The 23,153-nt window shown below is 38.4% G+C and overlaps 1 protein-coding gene across 1 annotated transcript in view; it reads right to left on the bottom strand.

Annotated features, from left to right (window-relative positions):
- CELF2 (CUGBP Elav-like family member 2) overlaps window positions 1-22,808 on the bottom strand; it is a 552,930-nt gene extending 530,122 nt beyond the window's left edge. Inside the window, exon 1 of the mRNA XM_032441981.1 lies at window positions 22,479-22,808. The gene's annotated coding sequence lies outside the window, so the exon portion shown is untranslated. The remainder of the gene's footprint in view (window positions 1-22,478) is intronic.
- Window positions 22,809-23,153: the final 345 nt, after the last annotated feature.

Below are 23,153 nucleotides of genomic sequence, written 5' to 3'. Positions count from 1 at the left end.
TGTGATGTTTTCTTTAGGGTTTACCATCAAAAGAAAAAGATGAACGTTCTCAGTAAATGTACTTTTCCAGGAAAACTGGTAGGAAGTATTATTTTCAGTCTTGTCCCAGATGTAATCAGGCCTAACTAAGTTGGGTATTTCCACCTGACAGAGTGTTAAGTGATTTCTGCTCACTTTCCACCGGCTTTTCAGTGAATCATTTATCATGGTCATGTTTATCAAACTAGGTTTTTTAGGTTTTCCACTTTTCTTTTTTTTTTTTTTTCTCCCTGAGATATACTTCCTTACTTAACAAAGGAAATAAGAAACTATGAGATCCAATAGTAACCTGCCAGTACCTAAAAAGGGGCTATTTGACTCGTTTGTGGGGTCTGTTGCCAGGGGCAGGGGGAAATGGTTTCAAAATAAATGAGTGAAGAATTCAACTTGATATAAAAAGTATTTTACAGTAAGGCACGTGAAGTACTGGAACAGATTGCCCAGAGAGATGGTGGGTACTGTATCCCTGAAGACATTAAAGGTCAGTATGGATGGGGCTCTGAGCAAGATGATCTATCTGTAGGTGTACCTGTTCATTGCAGGGGAGTTGAACTAGATAACCGTGAAGGGTCCCATTAAAAAAAAGCTATGATTCTTTTTCAACTTTTTCTAATGTAAAATAATTAAAATGAAGAATAAAACAAAAGTGTTAATAGCAGTAGTAGGATTCTGGAGTGAAAAATGAAAGAAAGCTAATATTTTTTTTTGAGAGAGAGAGTGAAAAAAAAAAATATTAAGAAAGAAACACACACACACAAAAAAAACAACAAACCAGACCTATCTGGAGTAAATCTGACCTGAGCTAAATTTGAACTGCCTCAGAGAAAGAAAAAACTGTGTCACACTATGAAACAACCAAATGAACCAATCCCCCAGCTAAAAGATTTAGTACAGAGAGTTAGTTTCAAGCTAAAGAAGACCAGCACTTTAATCTTTTTGCTTGATTTTCCTTTTAAACACAGTCATCCATTTAGCTCCCTGCTGTCCTCATGAAGAATTTCCTTACGATGAAATCAGGGTTAGGAGATTTATTATGCAACGAGCAGAGTAGGTTCAGGCTGATAAAGGCTTCCTGGGTGAGCGAAGGATGCTTAATGCCAGGGAAGATACTCTTTTAATGTGAGGTTCTTGACCATTTATTACATAAAAATGTTAATCTGATAGTGTTTCTAATCTGCTTGTTATCGGTGGTGGTTGCTTGGTGTTAAAGACAAGATAAAAGCAAGAGCTGAAGAAGCAGATTTGGGGAGCACTCACTCAGTTAGCATGCAGGATACAACGCACCTGCTTCCCATTTATCTGTTCCTGCAGAATAAGGAGGAGAAGGCTCTCGTTTGCGATAACGCAGCTGCTCAGCTGTCTGATTGGGCCTGGTGTGCAGTGCTAAAAGGACACTGCTTGCGAGATAAGCTGAGATAAAGAGGACAGGGCAGGCACTTCCTAGGAAACTCTGCAGAGCAGAGGAGGATTTGTTTTGCATGCCATTTCAAGGAGTTCTCCAAACGCAAAATACTTAATCCTCTCTCACCTATCACATCTTCACCTCAGAATGTTGTGTGAGTCACGGAATTAATGAAGTCCAACATCCCACCAGTTCCCATACCTGCTGTCACTAGAGTTTGTCCACACTAATGCCTAGGTTTGTCCTCCCTGTGAAGTCCCAGCAAGCAAGAGACATTGAGAGCTCTGACAAGATGTGACTTTCATGTATGCAGAACCAGTTGCTGGTGTAAATGAGAGTGACTGGCAAACCAGACTGCAGTCTCCTCATAGGCTCAGAAGCTATTAGGAAGGGTGGCTCAGAGGACAATACTGTTATCACATAAGACTTGTTTCTTAAGAAGACCAAGATAAAAGTTATCTCTGTCTGCAAGACCTAAATACAATCTATTTTCTGGAAGAAATGGGCTCAACAGCAAAGTTTTTTAGTTTTGGTTTTATTTGTTTTAAGTTTACACAAGCATTTGTAAGCAGTGGAATAGCTTGATTCTTCATTTCAGAAGATACTGAGGGTTAAAATTGGTTTCTTTAGGATGATAACATGACCAGTCCAAGTTTTTCCTGCTGAGGGAGACCTGAACTCATTTTCTTCTCTGAAAGTCTTGTTTTCCACAATCAAGTGAGTATTGCAGAAGCAAGACACTTTTTTTTTTCTTTTTCTTTTTCTTTTCTTATTTTGAGGTGACCACTTCTTATCCAAATGAAATACTTTCAGTGAAATTTCTGTCAACCTTAGAAACAGATTACTTTGCAGTGTAGCATCTGCTAACACAAACTCACACTGTTGAGAAGTAACCAGCTCTGCCATGGGCTGGAGTGGGTACAGTCTGTGCAGCCACACACACATTGGCTTTACTGCAAACTATGGGGAAGCCCCAGAATCACAATCTGCATCCACCTGTGAATGAAATAAATGTTAAATAATATTGACTTTACTAATTACTTTGAAGCTTACAGGGTAGTATAGAAGCTGGCTCATCAGAATGAGATAAATGGGCAGAACTGGGTGGGTTCTTCATGGATGCTAACCACAGCTTGGTAGGTGGTACAAGCAGAAACACCATACCAAACCTTGTACTCCTACTAAGATTTCTTTATCCGTGTATGTTAAATTCAAGACAGGCACAGATTAGCAGTCCCGTCTTGTAGGCATATCAATTCATGAAAGAAGCCATACCTAACAGTGAACAAAACTCATGAAGACAAGGCAAACCTAATAAAAATTTTAGTGTATGTTGCTTAGTTAGACAACTGCATATTTAAATGTTTGTACTGGAGAGAATCTGCAGCACAGAGTATTTGAAGCTCTAAATTTCCCCAAAGAGCACAAGCAATTTTAGCAGAAGACCTCCAAGACTCCCCAAAGTGACCAGCCAATGCCTTTGCTGAAAAGACTGTTCAGATGAGGGATTTATCTTGAATTTAGATCTGGGAATTCTTTGCTCATACCACCAGTCACAGAAGATTTCACAGATGTTGGTTTTAGATTAAGAACTTTAATCTTTTCACTGCAGTAACTGAGGAACCATGTATCTGGACAACATATGGTCATTTCTCACCTAAATTCAAGTTTATCTGATAAACCCTGTAATATTCATTTTATTTTGGGAAACAAAACAAAAATCTACCATATTACAGATGCATGGACATAGAGCACAAACAAGAATGATGTCAGACAATGAGCTCCTAAAGATTTTTAAAGGACTGGAGCACCTGTCCTGTGAGAAATGGTTGAGAGTGACATTCCAGGTTAGAGAAGAGGTGGCTCAGGGAAGAATCTCACCTATGTGTATAAAAATGAAGAGAGGATACAATGAAGATGGAGAACAACTGTTGTCAGTGATGCCTAGTATCAAGACAAGAGGCAAAGGGCACTAACTGGAACACAAGAGGTTCTGTTTAACATCAGAAAGGATTCTGTGCTCCTTGGGTGACAGAGCTTCAGCGCCCAGAGAGGTTTAGAGTCTTCTCCTTGGAAATCTTCAATTGCCATCTTTCCATGGTCCTGGGCACCCTGCTCTGTGTGTCCCTTCTGGAACAGAATTTGGACCAAATGATGCACAGAGATCCCTTCCAGTTCTAACCATTCAGTTATTATGTGACTTTCAATTCAGTGTTCACTCATTTACCAGGCAAACATCTGTGTAAATACCTTCTGTATCAGGTACTAAATATGAGATGGTACTTTCTATGGCAGAATTTTGAGCACCTTTGAGTTAGTGGAGAGTGTTAACAAATGGGTTCCAACTGAACTCTAGTGGTGGGACGCAGGAAGGAGAAAAATAAGAAAAACAGTCACAGGCACAAAAACCCATGGCTTTATACATCAAACCCAACATCCAAAAGCAAATTGGAAGTCAGCGTAAGCTGCTGAGAATAGGTGTCATGTGTGTTGTGCACTAGTTCTACTAAGTAAGCAATCAATATATTTACTCCCTGGATAGAATACAATCTTGCTGTTGTGACAGTGCTACTACTTTGTAGAAGAAAAATGACTCCATTGAGTTTGTGATCCCTATCTGCTTAGAGTTTTCAGTACTGCAAATATATTTTTAATAATAACTGAAAATCGTAAATTAACAGAGTTAATATTTGCAGTACACTAAGGCAAAGAAATTCAAATGCAGAATAAAATCCAATGGCTAGTGATTAGCCTAATCTGTCTTACTAAGATACTGCCAAGCTGTGTGGAAGGCTTCAGCAGCATGCACTACATCTGCAGTACTTACAGATTTCGGGATTTATTAAAGACTTTTTGCTGAATTTTCTCATCTCACAAGTGTTCAGGTTTTTGTTGTTTTTGTTGTTGTTGTTTGTTTGTTTTCTTCAAAATTTTACAACACTTTCTTAATCTTCCTCACTATATGTCATAATGAACGAGAAAGAAGTCAAGAAAAAAATTATCTGTCTAATAGAGAGCGGTTGTGGATGCTCCATCTGTGGAGGTGTTCAAGGTCATGCTGTACAGGGCCCTGGACAGCTTGGTCTACTATTAGATAGGGGGGTTGGAGCTTGATGATCCTTGAGGTCCCTTCCAGCCCAAGCCATTCTATGCTTCGATGATTCTAGGAAATATCCTCCTTGGATCAATATATAGGTATCTAAATACAGTTGTTGAAATCAACTGAAATAGTTCAGTGCTACAAAGATACAAATTTAGTTTTTGTTTCCTCATCATGAGTAAGTATTTTTTATTCTTACCTCTTTTGTTTTGAGACAGCTAGACAGCCTTTAGTTTCATTCTTAATCTGTCTGTCTAAAAACTCAATGAGGTAGTATCTCAGATCACCTCAGCTGTCAAGAGGATATACACCTGGAAGCAGCCGAGAAAGAGCCTCAATGGACTCACATCTGCTATGGTTCACTTTCAGTAATGCATCTTGTAGACCAAACACATGATGGAGTTGACCATGACGTACCTGAACATCTCATATTTATGGACAGTTTGTTTTCCCACAGTGTGCCTGGGAGAAAAATAAATACTAGTCCTATTTTGCCATTATACAAAGCTGAAGAATCACTAGATTAAGTGATTTATTTAGCATCACTCAGAACACTTGTAGATGAGTGAGGAACTGAGTCTGGGTATCTGGAGTCCTGCTCCACTTAGCTGTTATATCTGCCCTGGTGGCAGCCTACTCTTTCCCTCTATGGAGTAACAACATCAGCTCTCTAGAATCAGAAATATTGTCCTCAACAGCAAGAGATTCACAAGCATGCTATGTACAGAGAGGTCAGAACAACCCCAACAAGTGCTGTCCTATATTATTCTCATGTGTAAAATTATTTGGATACAAAATAATAAAAGCAGGAAGGAAGGAAGGAGAAGAGCTGTTCTTTCTTCTTTCTAAGTTTTTTCTTATTATGCAAAAATAGAGTCCAAGGATTTTCCAGGGAATTGTTGTGTTAAATAGCCACAGTTGTAAATTTTGAATTCATAAATGAATGCAAATGGGTAGCTGTCATAATTGGCAGATGACACCTCCTGAAGGATAAGCATGTACTCTTCCCCAGTGAAGGCAGCACGCAAGAGTTGCATCTCCTGAGACTTCAAATGTACAAATTCTTTGGCAATTCTTCCTAAGGCAGAACTGTTTTTAATTTAGAAGATGTCAACCTACTTGTACTAGTGGGAGAAATTAATAAGCCAAGGATGCAGGTCGGCTGTATTGTAATATTGAGTAGATATGTCTCCATTAATTGCAGGATTGTCTGCGCTCACTTAAAAGCTGATCAGTTTCAGAGCTTGATCCTGCCACCTTTGCTGAGATAAAATTCCCCTGAGCTTCTAACACCTCCTCTGCTGCTGACCCTGCAGAGGTGGGTTTGTTTTATGTGTGCACGCCCCTATATCTTCTATCTGCATAGCACAGATATTCATGCCCCCTTATACTAACCTCTATTGTATTTATGTGTTCTGAACATTTAGAAAGTGCTATTTTATTAATGAGGAATTAAAGCAAAGGGAACCTAAGAATCATATTAAAATGGCCTGAATTGTAACAAGGGCTTTTGATATCATATTTTCTCCTGGCTTCTCTAAGCATCTCCCTATATGGTGCCTTATGAAGGTGTCACTGTAGTTCTCCACAAGCATCCAGCTCTCTCATCTGACCAAATATGGGTGCTTCATGCTGCCTGACTATAGCCATGAGTGTCTTGATTATGATGACACAATTAATCTACACCAAAAGCAATGCTTAAATTCAAATATCAACACTTAGCTTGGTAATTTTCTTCCAGCTTTCTGACTGTTCCCCACTGCAGCTCACCTAAAGGCTCAAATGCAGGAGACAGGGGACATTTACTGGAGTTATTCATCTATTCTTCTGCAACAGAATGTTTAGGAATACCCTGATCTGAAGAGCTACATGCCATGTATTGGCTTACAGATTTAGCAGATTTACACCTTGTGTATTTACATGAGAACAAATAAAGTCCTTCCGTTTTCCCAGTCCACTTTTCTTCATTATTCCACTGCAGTAAGCAATTTATTGTCTTCTAGGCTGCCTTATTCCTCACATTTAACAATTTCATTCACATAGCTAAGTGAATGATGCTTTCTGAATACCAGACACATATTATATACAATTAACTTCCCAAATCTACCATGAGATTAGGGTAATAAAGTATTGCCAGAGTTACAAGTGGATTTTCAAACTCCTGTGCAGGAGTTTACAGTTAACTTCCAATCATATCCCTTATAAACCAAAAGGACAGTGCATTCTAGTGGTTGATATAACACTAGACCAAGACTCAGATGGTGGCTGAATTATTTATAGTCCTGGGCAGACACACCTGCTCTCTCTGCCTTTCTCCCTTTTCACTCTTTGTATGTCTATGTTTTTCAAAAGAAAACTTTTTGGTAGAGACTTTTCTCTTTGTGTACTTCACTGTGCCCACAAAAGCCTCATTTCAAAGCAGAGTCTTCATAATGGTAGTATCAACAACATCTATTTCACAATACAAATGGCTGCAAATGTAGCAAATAGCAAAACAGTGTGGAGACAAATTAATCTGAAATATTTAAGGTTCAGAAAATTTGATGATTCAACCTAATTGTACACATTAAATAAACTGTATTCAAGGGATGTGCTCCTGGCAGGCTGGTTTTTTGTTTTTTGTTTTTTGTTTTTTGTTTTTTGTTTTTTGTTTTTTGTTTTTTGTTTTTTGTTTTTTGTTTTTTGTTTTTTGTTTTTTGTTTNTTTTGTTTTTTGTTTTTTGTTTTTTGTTTTTTGTTTTTTGTTTTTTGTTTTTTGTTTTTTGTTTTTTGTTTTTTGTTTTTTGTTTTTTGTTTTTTTTTTTTTAAATGAGAAATCTGGTTAATTAAATTTACTTAATAAACAGCTTGTATTGCAACATTAAAAAATGACAGATGTCTTTCATAAAATTTGTCATACTGTGGTAATTTTCTCCTCTCCCCCAGACATTGGATGATTATGGATTCTCCTGTTAAAGATCTATCTGTCACAATTACTAATGAATTCAACACTAACATGTTCCAAAAGGAAAGGTGTTTCACTTGAAATGTAGAAAAGTTTTCTGTGACACCAATTCTCATTGCAGCTTTAATTTGTGGGCTGCTTGCAGAACGCTGCATAATATTAAAGGCTTATACTTATAAAGGCCAATCATGTATTAATTCATTTGGTATTCATTGAGAGACCTTTAATCATGATGGATTAATTTATTATAAATGCGGATATAATATGTTATTTCATAATATCACCACTGCAATTTAGCAATTAAACAGTCTGTTATTATTTCAATCACTGCCCAGATCTGTACCATGATACAATGCTTTGTTCCATGGTGAATTATTTTACACTACATATAGGACAACAGATTTTGTTTTTGAAGAGTAAAGCTTTGGGGATGCAGGAATATACAAGGAAATATCTTGCTATGATAAGCTCCTTTGTCTCTGAGATCATTCATCTTAAATACGTAGAGACTGCTAGTCAAAGGTTTTAAGTGATTACTGCTCTGATCCAGAACTTGCTGAAGTCAATGCCACGGTCATCCTCTTTGACCCTATCATGAGTGAGAGGAGTGTATATACTTCATGGAAGAAGGAAATGAAGAGGATAAAATCAGACAGGTGCACCAATTAGGTGCAATCTAGGGTAGCAAGTAGAAATGGTCAGGTACAAAAACATCTAACCTGTTATTATTTGAAAGATTAATCACATTCTTTTACTGCTAATTTGTACTCCTGCTTCCTAAGCAGAGAGATATGGGGTTTCCAAATTGTCTGGGACAAGGCCATTATATGCTACTGAGCCTGAATTCTTGCACAACACTTTCACCTTTTGACACTTTTCAGTGCAGGAACTGGAGGGCATATATATTGATCCAGCATTACCAAAGATTCAGTTATTTAACCATTATGGGCACCAATATGGAACAACTCCAAAAAAGAATTTGACTGAGAAGCATAATTTCCATACTGCATGTGTTAACTGATGTATTTCAGAAATGAGATATCTCTCTTACAGCAATTGTGGAAAGAGATAGAGTCTGTGTAAAGTGATATCAAGCCAGTTGTCTTTGTTCTGTTTGGCCTCATTTCTTTCTCCATCACAAGCTGTTGTTGAGCTTGAATTGACATCATATCAGCATATCAGCATATAAAGGTGGTAGAAGTTGCCAGTCCTGTATCTCTGACTGGACACTTGGGAACAAATTGATCTGTTACTTTGAGTTCATTTTTTAAACTCCCTCTATTGACATTTAAGTAACTGATTCTTCTCCATCATTGTTAGCTGTCCTTTTTCCTGCCTGTCATGAGCTTGCTAAATTAAGATTCACAGCCCAGGATAGTTTTCATATGAACCCAAAAGGAGTCAATATGTTTACTTAGATAAATGGTTATTTTACAAGGCAGTGTAAAATGCATAATTTTCTGTGGTATATAAAGCCATGAAGCACAATCCATCATGAGTGACTCATTTAATCTCAGATATATCAGTGGATGCCTTCTTCAAAGAGCAGTCTGGAATAAGTGATTCATATTAGGAGATCTGGGGAAAAAAAAAAAAAAAAAATGTGGCATAGAGAGCAAGTGAAGAGATCAGAATAAAAATGCTAATAATGTATACTCGATCATATGATAAAGATCAAAAAATCCTTTTAAATTTTCCAATGTGTCATCCTCCCAGCCCAACACTCAGTCCCTCAAGAGCATTTTCTGTTGTGTTTCCCTCTAGGATTTGGGTTGGATAACAGAACTATTTGCAACAGGAACTGAGAAGCATTTTTTTTTACAGGCTAACTAATCTGCTAGAACCAATGGTTTTAATCTCTCCTTGGCTACAGAATCAAAGCCAAGTTCTCTGCAGGTGTAAATGGGATCTTTTCTGCTGCCTTAGGTAGAGTTTTACTCATTTACACCATTAAAGAATTTGGCGTTAAGGATGTTGAGATCAAAAGGTTCCAATTGGCAAAGGGATGCGGAAGAGAGAATCTGTCTGGGGAAATATTCTGGGAAGACTTTTACAACCTGTGGAAAGAGGACTTATTTTTTCCTCAGAGGAGCCTGGTATTGATAAATCCAAATTATATTAAATTCTGGCACATCTCTTCTGACCCTGTTTGATCTAAACTGGACAGCTACAGAAGAAGCTTGCCAAAGTCCCATGGAAGGGAAACACAGTGGATGTGGTCTTCTACACGAGTTTTCACACCATACCACATGCATAGTGTATATATTTATTTTCCTCTGTGGTAGCACTCATTGGTGGTGTGTATTGTTCATTTAATAAAACCAAGCTACAGACGTGCCCTGCCATAGCTGCTTGCATAACACTTACTGAACAATGCAGCATTGTTAGCAGATGTATCTGCATGATGCCACACGCTGAATTACCAGAAATAATTTTCACCTAAATTGGAGCTCCTGCATATGCAATGAAGCCTATTCTATTATTATTTCTGAGACAACTGAGAAAGATCTGTTTATTTGTTAATAATCATTTTGGGAGATATGGGAAGCAGTGAAATATTAAGACTCAATTAGAAAAATTATCTAAACTGACATTTCAAGTGAGTCAAATAACACCTCCTTTCCCCCACTTCGTTAAATGTATGCAGATAAGTTTTCCAAAGGGACTGCATCAGTATATTTGCACTTTTATATCTTTGGATGCATGTTCAGAATCCAATTTTCTCCTAGACAAGGATGTACTGATGAATACCTGCTGTGCTTAGTTGGATAGATACAGGCATGGAAGCTTGCTTGATTTGAAAGTCAGCTCTATTCCAGCAGCCATCATCAGGTATCCATAGCTCAGTACCAAAGAAGGAAGAAAGTTTAGTTTCCTCTGAATATTACCTTCATGTAACAAAAGGATTCTGCACCAGAGTTGCTACAGATTGTATGGATACCTATCTAACCCAGTGCCCCGTTTCCACCAGTGGCCAAAAGTGTAAACCTAGAACAGGCTCTAAGAGCAAAGCAGTATTTTCCCATCTTTCAAAAACTGACCATTCAAGGATGTCCTGTAGATATATCCATACATTTCATTTCTTCTATTGCTCAGCTTAGTGGTGTTCTTTTGTATTTGAAAATGTTCTACTTAATCTGTACAGTTGCCCACTACTAATTGTTCCCTTGTCCTCTTTTCAAGTTCCATATATTAGGGTTGACAAGCTGTGAATGGGAGCACCAGAAGTTCAAAGTTCAGCAGCTGAGTTCTCTGAAGAGGTTTCCTCTGTTCTGTGTTTGTACTAGCTATACATACATTAATATATAAACAAACAAACAAATAAACAAAAAACCCACAACAAGGCCATGGTTGGGGTCCAAGCACTACTACCTGATCATTCCTAGATGTTTAATGGATATTGTGCACCCCTGCAGAGCTTTGGGTTGTGCCAACTAGCTCCCTTCTTCAAAATACCTAAGCCTGGGTTGAGAGACAGTAATTATAAGGTCTGTGCCAGCAGCAAGATTGGATGCTGCCGGTCTGTCTAGGGTTACAGGGAATGTGTGCAGATTGCCATGCAGTCCTTGGGTCTACAAAGATAGGCTGGAGAAAAGAAGGCTGTGGGGTGACCTAATTGCAGTCTTGCAGTACCTAAAAGAAGCCTATAAACAAGAGGGGAGTAAACTCTTTGAAAGAGTGGATAACAGCAAGACAAGGGGAATTGGTTTTAAGTTGAATGAGGGAAGATTTAGGTCAGATGTCAGGGGGAAGTTCTTTATTATGAGTGTGGTGAGGTGCTGTCTAGAGAGGTTGTGGATACCCCGTCCCTGGAGGTGTTCAAGGCCAGGTTGTCTGGGGCCCTGGGCAACCTGGTTTAGTAAATGGGGAGTTTGGTGGCCCTGCCTGCCAGGGGAAGTTGGAGATTCATGATCCTTCCCTTCTAACCCAGGTCATTCTGAGATTCTGTGTCTGTAGGACAGTTCTTGACTGTTTTATTCCGTACTACTGATGTAATCAGAGATGTGTACCCACAAGCATGATATAGACAATGCTGTGGCATAGATCACTGTCACCAGAACTTTCAGAACTATTTTATTACCTGCTGTTTTACTTGTCAGTTCTGAGAACAAGTTTTCTCTTTTAGGAAAATTAATTTTAAGGCAGAAAATGAAGCTCTGTAAAGAAACTCTGAGGCATACAGAATGCTTTGAGTAAGAGAGTTCCTCTGACTAATTTTGCAAAGTGGGAAAATTAGTTCTATTTGAAGAGTTTTCTGTCCTGCTTCAGTATCATTTGATTTCCCCTAATGTATTTTGTGAACCTTGTATAGAGATATAAATTTAGATAAGACAAACCACTAGTACAGACCACAGATTACCATATTCTAGTTAAACTTGATTCTGACCCTGTGAGAAAGATTTGTCTGAGGTTTTCAGTAGTCTGAGGTACAAAATTGATAGGAAATAGCTGGAAAAATCACGGCTTCTGCATTTTCACTCTTGGATTCAAGCAAAGATAAGCAGTTGCAGCATTAAAATATATTTCTTTGCTGTTGAAAGAAGAAATCAGAAAAAAATAAACTATGACAATATTGCTCTATTTTATGATGATCAGCTTGTTTTTACACGCAGAAATGGTTGATTATCCTTGCTCTGCATTATATAGCTCTTTGTTTAGTTAAATATATCAGCTGACAAGATTTTTACAATTTTCCAAGAAGTAACATCTGTGAAGTAGATTATAAATTGTCCTGAAAGACAAAAATATGTATCTAAAGAAGAAGAGTATGTGGATAGAGCATTGTCTTCCAGGAAATCATTTTACTGGCTCATTAGAATGCATAATTTGTGATTCTTCTGCAAAGAAGTATTATCTAGATCTTTGTAGGTCAGCAGTTGGAGCTGGGACTTCCAGTGCAGTGATACCTTATAAAGGATAATAGAAATCTAGTAATTACATTCTTTTTTAATATTGACTACTACATGTTCGCAAAAATTTCTTTTGAACTAATGCTTCAAATGAGCAAATTTGAAACTTCCAAAACAAGACAGGATGCTTTTCTGTAATAATACAGTCTACCTCTGTTACAGACTTACAGAATATGGTTAGTGCTAATATAGGACTTCCTGATTAAAATTATTTTGTATGTTGTTAAAAGTGTTGCACATGCTGGATCAGTAACTTCTATTGCCTTTGAGAGCTATTCAGGCTCTAGAAAATATCATGTGCTGTTCTCAGTGCCGAAAAGGCTTCAAGAGGTCACTGATTTTTATGAGCCAAAGATCTGGAAGTCTTACATTAAACAAGTGGAACTTCGATCATTCTCAAAATAAGAAAAAAAAACAAAACATCCCCAAAATGAAATGAGTACTCATCACAAAATCACTGGATCACAGAATCATAATCATTGGGGTTGGAAGGGACCTCCAGAGATCATTGAGTCCAACCCCTCTGCCAAAGCAGGTTCTCTACACCAGGTCACACAGGCAGGCGTCCAGGCAGGTCTTGAATATCTCCAGAGAAGGAGACTCCACAACCCCCCTGGTCAGCGTGTTCCAGTGCTCCATCTCCCTCACCGTAAAGAAGCTACTGCGCACATCCGTGCAGAACTTCCTATGCTCCAGTTTCTGCCTGTTTCCCCTTGTCCTGTCTCCACACACTGCTGAAAAGAGTCTGTCCTTGCCACTCTGCCCCTCATACCTCAGATATTTATAGGCCTGGATCAGGTCCCCTCTCAGTCTTCTTTTCTCAAGGTTAAGAGACCCAGTTCACTCAGCCTTTCTTCACAGGGGAGATGCTCCAGGCCCTTTACCATCTTTCTGGACTCTGTCTAAGAGATCCCTATTGTTTTTGTACAGGGGTGCCCAGAATTGGACAGATGCGGCCTCACCAGGGCTAGAGGAGATGGGGAGGACCACCTCCCTCAAACTGCTGGCCATGCTCTTTTTCATGCAGCCCAGGATCCCACTGGCCTTCTTGGCAGCACGGGCACACTGCTGGCTCATGGCCAACCAGTCATCCACCAGGACACCCAGGTCCCTCTCTGCAGAGCTCCTCTCCAGTACGTCATGCCCCAGCCTGTACTTGTGCATGCAGTTATTCCTCCCTAGGTGTAAGACTCTACACTTGCTTTTGTTAAACAAATGCAAAAGTCCTATATAATACTGCAGTTTTTATGTGGACATAAATATGCTTGTGTGTCCAAAACATGGCTGATGGGTTTTGTAAAGTGTGTCTGTTTTGTTTTGCTTTTTTTTTTTTCTGGTTTTATTCATAATTCATTTAATAATAGAGATTTCAGCTGTGGTGGACTCTTTATCCTACCATAACAGGAGCTTCTGGATACATAACTTCACTGAAGCAACCCAAACGATGAATATGAGCTGAAGAACAGAAGCCAAATCCTTCTAGGCACTGTATATATATGCTTGCCAGAAAAATTATGGCCAGTCAAAGGAGCAGGAGATGGAAAGTAGCCACCTCTGTTTTGGCACTTGAAATCCAGTGAGACCACTATGCAAGTCTTTCCTACTTGGATCTACATAAGTACATTTTCAAGCTCGATTCAGGAATTGGGAGCAGCAGAGACTGCTTATTTATGAATTACTTAGCAGTCCCCAGTGCAGCAGTTGCCATAATGCATAGCCTTGATGCAGCTTATTCATACTTCTGGCAAGAATTATCCTCATGGGGAGCAGTGCTTTTGGATGTGGCTGGCCAGAATATGAACACACTTTACTGCTTCTCTTGCAGAGTATGAGTCTACCCACTCTGGGGGCAGTTTTAGCATTTGGCCCTATGCCTGGACATCATTACTATTGGGCACTTACACTGAATACAATCACACTGACCAAAGTCTGTACTGGAAAGATTACATTCTCCCAAACCAATATTTTCAATTTGGCCCTTGTGTTTCTGACTGCAGGAAACTTTTGGAAACACCATGAGCTGTGTTTGCTGTAAACAGCTTTGCCTGAAAAAAAAAAAAGAAAAGGTGAATATCGCAGGTTTCATGAGAGCAAGATAATGCAGAAATACTATACCCCCTGTTTAAATGGGATGAGCTGCAGGGAAGCAGTTGAACAATATCTGTTCTACGTGGCACTACTACTAAGCATCTCTTCTAAGTACCTGGTTCAAGAGTTTGGGGTAAATATAATTTACTTTAAATGCAGAGAATAATATTTTCCTACTTGCATTGCAAACAGCTTACTATTTATTTCTTTCTTTTAGATTTTAAAACGTTATTCTACTTAGAAGTGGGACTGTTGAACAGGCATCAGCACCATTTGCAAGTGTACTTTAAATCATGTATGGAAGGGACCTTTGAATATGAAGCAGCAAATATTCCTACTTTTATCATCATTGCAGTAAATGATTTTGGGAATAAAGGAATATAAAGAATCTAAATACCAACACATTTATGGCATCTCAAGGTGTTGGATTCACAGGACCTGTATTGTTCATTTGCCTGGAGGAGGGCATTGACTGAAGAGAACTATAATCATTTTGCAGCAACACCTTCACTCACTGAACTTAAAGAATTTCTGCAGTTGCAGCGGCTTCTATGGGACTATTCCAATACCATGTTCTTAAGCACATAATTAAGGGCTTTATTTGATGCCTGAACAACCAGTGCAGATTTGTGTTGAGTACATATTATGTTAGGGACCCATTGTAAGCTCATTAAAATGAACAGAAAGGATCAAGCTTATACTGGAGCAAGCCTTGTCTCAGGACTTGCACCACAGAAAATTCATTCTCCCTTGTTTACTCACTTGTAGGTCACTGAATTCCCAGCCTTGAGGTCATTGATTTTATTGCATCATCAATGAAGTTAGAGATTTGCCATTGAATTTAAATGGGTGGGCCATGAAGAAAGTATAATCATGAGTAGTTTGATTCTGGGTTCTGGGTGCTTGAAAAGCAAACAAGAAAGCAGGCAGGCTCATTAATTCATAGACACATAATAGCTTGTGTTATAGTCCACTGTGTGTGCCATGCAACGTGTCTGCTAATGTGCACTGCTTTTTTTTTGTAACAGGGCTGGATACAACTCACTCCCCTTTCCTCAATGCCCAGTCTAATAAATCTCCCATTTGTCTCACCTGTAGTTACACTAAAGCTGTTCTCAACAGTGTTAACATCTGCCATGGTCATTCTTCTGGGGTGAGAAAGGCAGAGCATTTTCACTGCTTCATTTGTGAACACAAGTTAATCTGTCACTCGTGTCCAATTATGGGTGAGGATTTTATAGCAGTCTCCTTTCTAAAGCTGAACTGATACAGCCAAACCCCATTTTATGGGCATTCTTAAACTCTTCCTAGCCATATTTAAAATCTTTACGCTAAGAGATGGCAGGTGACATATGTTTTCACAGCTGCATTAACAAAAGCAATTTTTTGGCAACTTGACCATGCCAGTAAAGCCATGAAGGTTCAGTGTGTGTTGCACTGCCTGTAGACCCAGTGGGACTCTGTAGGGAGCTGGAAGATGGACTTAACTGACTATGCACAAAGATCAAGAAAACATCTTAGAATATTTGTGGTTTGTTGTGAGACAGAATAAGTGGTTTGAAAGTTACATTTTGCATCTTCCTCAATCCCATAAAGCTTTATGCAAGCAGAAAGGTTTGGAAGATCAGCTCATGCATGTCTATGCTCTGTATGGCTGCAGTGAAGCCAAAAAGGCCATTCACAGAGTAGCCCTTTGAAGTTGGTGGAGTTTTGTCATTGATTTTGAGAGGCCCAGGATTTCAATCACAGTGTGCAAGGTTAAGCATGTGTGTAAGACCTTGCAGGATCAAGGCTTAAATGTGTAAACCTGTTCAGCAAGAGTACCCAGCCTTTCATGTCCTTTGAATGTGGTCTTTGTTACTTCTTGACACTGAGTGGCTGCTATTCCTCTTCCCACAAGAGCAAAAGCATCATTGAGTATGCATATGTCCTTCGTAATTGCTGTTGACCTAGGATATAGCAAAAGAAAGGCTTTACCAGAGCAGCTTATTTATGGAGTGCCTATGGAAAACACTGACTACATTAGATTGATTAAGAGGCACTATTAATCTTTACTTCTGCCCTTTGTTATCCAAAATGCAGGTGCTGGGCTTTCCAGATTGCTTACTGTGTCAATGGTATGCACAGTGCCTATAAATTAATCACGGAATATAGCATAAGTATAATAGATAAAATCAGATGTTGGGAGCTCTTCTATTTTATGAGCAGTTCTACTGGTTATTGTCACATTTTCTTCATGTTTCAAAGTATGTTCAATGTCCTTGCCTAACTAAAGACTATTTTTGCAAAGCACTGTAGACGCAAGCTCAGTTTCAGTATAGACTTACCTCAGTCATGCCTAATGATCAAATGTTTCATATTTAATGAATGGCAGAATCCAGTTTTTCCTGACTTAAACCAAATGTGCACTTAGTCTTTAGGAAAATGAAGAAATGAATCCTAATGGAGACTGATCTGTGTTGTGTCCATGCTGCTGGATAACAGCTATCTAGTGCGGTTTCCTGACACTCATATTCATTGTTTGCATTTTTAGGAATATATATTTCTGTGCTGACACATTTTATTTTGAAATTAAACAAGTTTTCCTTTTGGAAAACTGTGATGCTGGCAGTGGTCATCTGTAGAGGTAACTCTCTCTAGGCTTTATGAACAAGACTGCTTCATCCCTGTCTACCTCTGCTCATTTCAACCTGTTGTTCCAGTGTGAGCCCATCAGCATCACACACAACATCCATTTTTCCCAAAAGCAAAAAGCTGGGGCCCAGCACTGGGCTCAGTGGATGCAATAAACCCCTCAACAGATGGCCAGGTGTGACATGGAAGTGAGCTGTGCCATAACACTTGGGAGCAAAGGATATCTCTGTAGCAGATACTTTTAGCAGTGTAAATGCAATCTTAGCTGTACAGATTTAGGAAGACACGTTCTCTTTCTGGAAGCCTTCAAATACACTTATCTTCCCCTGGGTAAGGGGACTTATATCTGGAGCATCAGCTTATTAAAATGCTTGTGCCTAAATTAGGTGGACTTCAGCGTACTCATGGTGTTTCACGAATCTCTCATTTTTTTAAAGCATTGCAGCATAACTTTTAAATGCCACTGGTCTGCAAAATAGAACAAATAAAACAATCACAGCAGCTCCTTTCACTAGATCAGTTCAGCCTAATAAAACCATGAGGAACAAGATTAATTGTACATTAAACACAGTGCCTGGAATGCACTTGCGACAGCATCCCCCAGCAGCCCTTGAGGACTAATGATATACGTGAGCAACTTTGCCCTGTCTATGCAATCCAATCCTAATTTCACTATGATTAGCCTTGTTTTAAGTACACTGCCAGTTCTATTAGGCTCAGTATGTCAAAAATACTATGATTTTTTTTTTCTTTTTTTTTTTTCAGGGTATGTAATTTACAGTTTTCAGCTCAGTGTCTTCACGGCGCAGTTACTCGAGACTCCAAGTGGATGAAGAAAAGATGTCTAAATTAAGCAATGCAACAGTGCAGTTAATTAAGAAAATTTGAGGAGGAGAGGAGGTTAAATGATCTGAGTCTTGGATGTGATGTCCTACAGTGAGAATCAAACAAAACATTTATATAAAATAGGTCAGATAAATCACTCCCTGTAAGCACCTGCTCATCTCCTTTGGGGGGCACAAGGTGATTAGCTCAGATGTAGGTGTGTACAGCATAAGTATCTAAATTTGGATATAATTAATCCTACCTCTGGTGTCTGAACACCACGAACAGAGAGCAGGCTTTTATATAGGGGTTATACAAGCATCTTGAGATTCCTATTTGTGAAACTAAATAAAAAAATGAGAGTTTCTGGCTTTCTGCCCCTTTGTTACCTTCCCCAAGGAAGAGACAGCAAGTGTAGAAAAGTAGAAGGAGAAAAGATTTAGCCCCAAGGACTCCTTCAGGACATCACCCTTAGGATGGGAGCTAATCAACCTCACAGACCATGGGAGGCACAAACCAGGCAGGGATGTCTTTATGTGATTGTGTTAGTCTAGAACCACACTCTATGGGGCTCTGCTTCTCCCTTAGCATTTCTCATCTTTTTCTAATATTTTAATTTTTACCTTGGAATAAGGCATTTATTTATATTCTTAATTTATGTCTAGTGACCTCATAAATACTGTATGCTGTATTTCGTTGGGAGTAATGAAAGGAGGCATTTGATTATTTTTAGGGTTTCATGTATTATGCACAGGTTTAGGGTTCTCTGGAAGTCTACAGTGAATCATAGACTCAACATCAGGAGATGAAGGGTTTGTTCCTGGCTACCAGCCTTGTGGAAGGAGTGTGTCTTGGCCAGTGTTGGCTCAATCTGCTGTCAATCAGTGAATCGGGGAGGACTGGAGACCTGGGCCATTGAGGAAAGATACAGCTGTTTTGCTTGATTTGGTGATGTGGAGCTTCCAGAGTGGTTCTTACTGAAATAAGACCATAGCTAATTCATTAAATGGAAATACAGCAAGACCCTAATAATGTTGTAAATTATTTGTGTTTGGGAGGTAAAAGTCTATTATTACTAGAATGAAATAAAATATCATAAAAGGTTAAGATCTAAGAGTTTTGTCATGCCTCTATAATGCATTAATTCATTTGACCAGAAATGTAATGCTGATAAAGTGGGCCTAAACAGAAGAAGGAGGGAGTCTGTTTCTAATGGAGTGTAATTATAGGAGAAGGAGTAACAATAATAATAAAAATAATAATAATAATTTTTAAAAAGTAGAATTAAGTTAGATATGAGCTAGAAACTTTTCACCCAGTGAGGCCCTGGAACAGGTTATCCAGACATAATATCTGATTCCTAGATTTGTTCAGGGTCAGGTTGGATGAAGTTTTTGAGTGACTTGATATTCTGGAAGGTGTTCCTACCCATAGCAGGGAGTTGGAACTGTACCATCTTTTATGTCCTATCCTTATTATACAGTTCTGTGGATGGATGGATTGTGAAAGAAATGCTGTAACATATTTGTAAATTCTTCTGAATAGACCTGAAAAATCTGAGAATCTGATCTCTCTTAAGAAGCCTGTAAAAACCCATTATTATAGTCCATGACAAGTTTGGAATTTGCCTCGATAGTAGCTACTGTATGTAGCAGAGACTTGCAGTGACTTTGTTTGCTGGGGATGTGGAAGAAATACTGAATTATGTAAAGGAAATTCATAGCTATGTTATCAAAGTTTCTAATTATAAAATGCCTTTAATATTTTATTAATCAGAGGGGAGGGAAGATGCCAAAACTTATGGCATTTCACAGAGTAAGGTTATGTGTTGATTTCTGATTGGATGACAAGGCCCTAATAATAAAACTCGTAATTTTATACTATATTCCTCTAGTGAAGATAGAAGTTCTCTGCACATAATGGCACCATTTCTATTCAGGAATCTTGTTAACAGTTGTAAACTCAGATTATCATTTTTATTAGCCTAGTGTTTTCTTATTTCAGTGATACTGACAGGAAATTACAGCAAGTTTTCTGCCTTGCCTTTTTGTGTTGCGCTGAAAGTAATTCTATTCAACTGGAAATTTCCAAACTTTTGGTATTGCTAGAAGCCAACAGCAAAGTGTACAGATTAGTTAAAAAACATAAAGTATTAAGTATATATATTTAAGTATATATAAAGTACGTAAACATAAATATAAAATATTATTATTATTTTAAAGATGCTGATGCTGGTTGATTATTACTATTTTAAAGATACAGATGACATTTTATGTTTTAATGCTTTAGAAATTAACTTTTGTTGTCAAACTCAGAATCTCACAGTGGCTATACTTTACTGTCCTGTTGCTCATTACAGTAAATTTGGCATCACCGCTAATACTGTATATACCCTTGATTACACCCAAGCCCTGTTCCTTGCAGCCCTGTCCACTACTGTGTTGCCCACCATGGGCTATGGTTATCAACCACAAAGGACTTCTCATGGATCTGGGTGATCACAAAACTCAAATGAGCACATTGGCAGCTGTTTCGCTTCTTTAGGCCACTTGAGCATTGTACAAGCACTGTTTCTAAGATAAAGTGAGACTATAGCTGCATAATTTACTGTCAACAGCCTACAGTTTATTCATATTACATCAGATACGCTTCTAAGTGTCAGTTGATACTGAATGAATAAAAACTTATTTCCATAACAAGAACACTGAATTCAATCCTTTTATTCTCTGGTTATAAATGGATGGGAGTTTAGGATTACAAAGGACAAAGCCTAAATTTTTGGCTCCTGGTGTCGGGGGAGGATGGGAGGCAAGTTATAAGGGCAAAAGCAAGGTGTGAGAGCTACAATGACCTCATTTAACAAGATACCAATGTTTTCTGCATGAGTAAACTAAATATTTAGAAAAGTATCACAGTGCTTGGAATTGAGGCTGAAATAGGGAATGACAAACCCCTGAAGTGTGGCACCCTTAACCCTGAATCCTAACAAAGTTCCTGGGAAAGAATATGACTATCCACATGGCATTGCCACATCTTCCTCTTCTTTTCAGGAGAACAAAAAAGAATCTGTGCTCAGTCTCCTACTGCCCTTATACCCCTCTCCCCTGCACAGTTTTGCCCTTTGTGATCTTCTTTTACAGTTGAAATACAGACTTCTGAGTGTCACATTGAAGGTGATTAATTTCAAGACACCTCTTACAAAAAATAAAGGAAAAAAGTTTTCAGGAAGTTAGAGGACTGAATCACACTGGCATTCCAACTCCACTCAATTTCTTGTAAAAATCCTTATATGTGTACAAAAAGTTTTTCTCAGTACAGCCACAAAGCTTTCAACAACCAACTGTAAAAGCAGTATTTATTCATACAGTTTTCTCTATATAATTCAATAAAAGCTTACATGATCAGATCTTAAGTGTAATGGCAACAAATTGCAGTTAGGAAGAGAGAGATTTTAACAAACATAAGATTCCGTCCTGGGAATACTCAGCAATTTCCTCTTAAATACAGAACAAACTCAGCCTTCCTGTTGATTTTAGTAGGTGCTGTAGCATCTCATACTTTTCAAAATCACATTCGAGAATAAAACCAAATTATATATATATATATAATATATATATATATATATAATATCACAAGTTTCATAAAGGTTTAAATAAATCAAAAACAGAACACCTCTAATTCCTTATAAAATGCATTAATGTCAGAGAAAGACTAGAAGGCAGATCTCAGAAATCAGGGGACTTATAAGGCAGTAACAGCAACGTGTATAACACAGATCTGATTATTTCTGGCAGGTTTGCATTTATAGGAGATTAGCCAGAGCATCAGACTAATTCTTTACAAAAGCAATGCCAAGTATTTCATCTCAAAGTTTGTCACCTTCTTACAATTAGCTGCTAGAAAGGTATGTCAAGGTAAGAAGTAAAACAGCCCTCTCCCTGTTTCTCCAGAAGAACAATGCAAGGGATAGCAAGAACTTTACCCAGTATAAAATAAATCCTGGAGACACTGATCCCACTTGATGCAAACCAAAAAATATTTATTTATTTTTGAAAAGTTTCAGTGTTGCTCTTCCCTACTGAGTAAACAGCTGAACAGGCAGAATGATGCCCAAGATCATCTCCTCCACCCCCGTCTCCACCCCCATCGTATCAGTGCTAAAGGCAGCATTTGGAAAATAATCACACACACAAAACACCCAACTCAAATATCTTTTCTGATAGGAACATGGAACAGCACCCAAAAAACAATCAAGTCCTCATTGTCATAGTGCGACAATCACAGCACCGCTTCTGTTGAGCAAATAGTCAGTTCTCAGAGAGAAAAGCATCATGAGGACAGACATGAAAGCTGTTATTATCCATTTTAAGTAATAGGAGAAGGTCACATATCAAGCAGTTGCACCTTTTCATTACATCCTAACCTTCCACAGCAGGGGAACTACACTTATGACTGCGTTAGATATACAAAAGCTTTCAGCTCCAAAAAAGGAATAGAAAAGATGAGAAAGGGAACAAAAAAATTAAATTTGTCTTACCAGAACGTTACAGCACCAACTTGCTTGAAGGAATGTTGCCTTTACAGGATTCTCTTTTAATTATCCTGAAAGCAGAAGAGGGGAAGAAAAAAAAAAAGAAGACGAAGAAGCAGTGTTGTTAAATTAGCGTGTGCTAGAATCTTTTCAGTTTGTCGCAGAGTAGAAAAATAGAAGAAGAGGAAAAAAAATCACGCAAAGAAAGAAAAAAATAATAGAAAAAGAAAGCTCAGTAATTTAAATTTGCTGTCAGTTCAGGCAGCATCGCTCTGTCCCGCCCCTCTTCCCACTGGGTTCTACTACCTGCAGGGCTGCAACTGACAGCTACTGTGCAAACAAAAAAAAAGGCAAAAAGCATGCTGGGACCATGCTGTCTGCTGTCTGAGTCTCTCTCTACTTCCGATGACTGAAAATCATTAGTGGAAAGGTTCTGTTGTTATTTGCTGGGATTTTTTTAAGTTGTGTTCTTTGCATGAAATTTAATTTAATTTAATTTTAATTGATACGATGCAGCACATGATAGGAGCTGGTGGTTGTGATTCTCTACTCTCCTTGAAATGGAAACTAACCTCAACAGATTGATTTTAGTAGTACGATATATGTAGAATACATACAGGCGTTTGCCACGTTGCATTTAGCAGACTGCTTTCAGCCCTTTGTATAATACTGTGTGCAAAA

Source organism: Coturnix japonica, chromosome 1, assembly GCF_001577835.2.
Source record: "Coturnix japonica isolate 7356 chromosome 1, Coturnix japonica 2.1, whole genome shotgun sequence".
Classification (NCBI taxonomy): Eukaryota; Metazoa; Chordata; class Aves; order Galliformes; family Phasianidae; genus Coturnix; species Coturnix japonica.
This window is presented reverse-complemented; position numbering and strand designations above follow the sequence as displayed.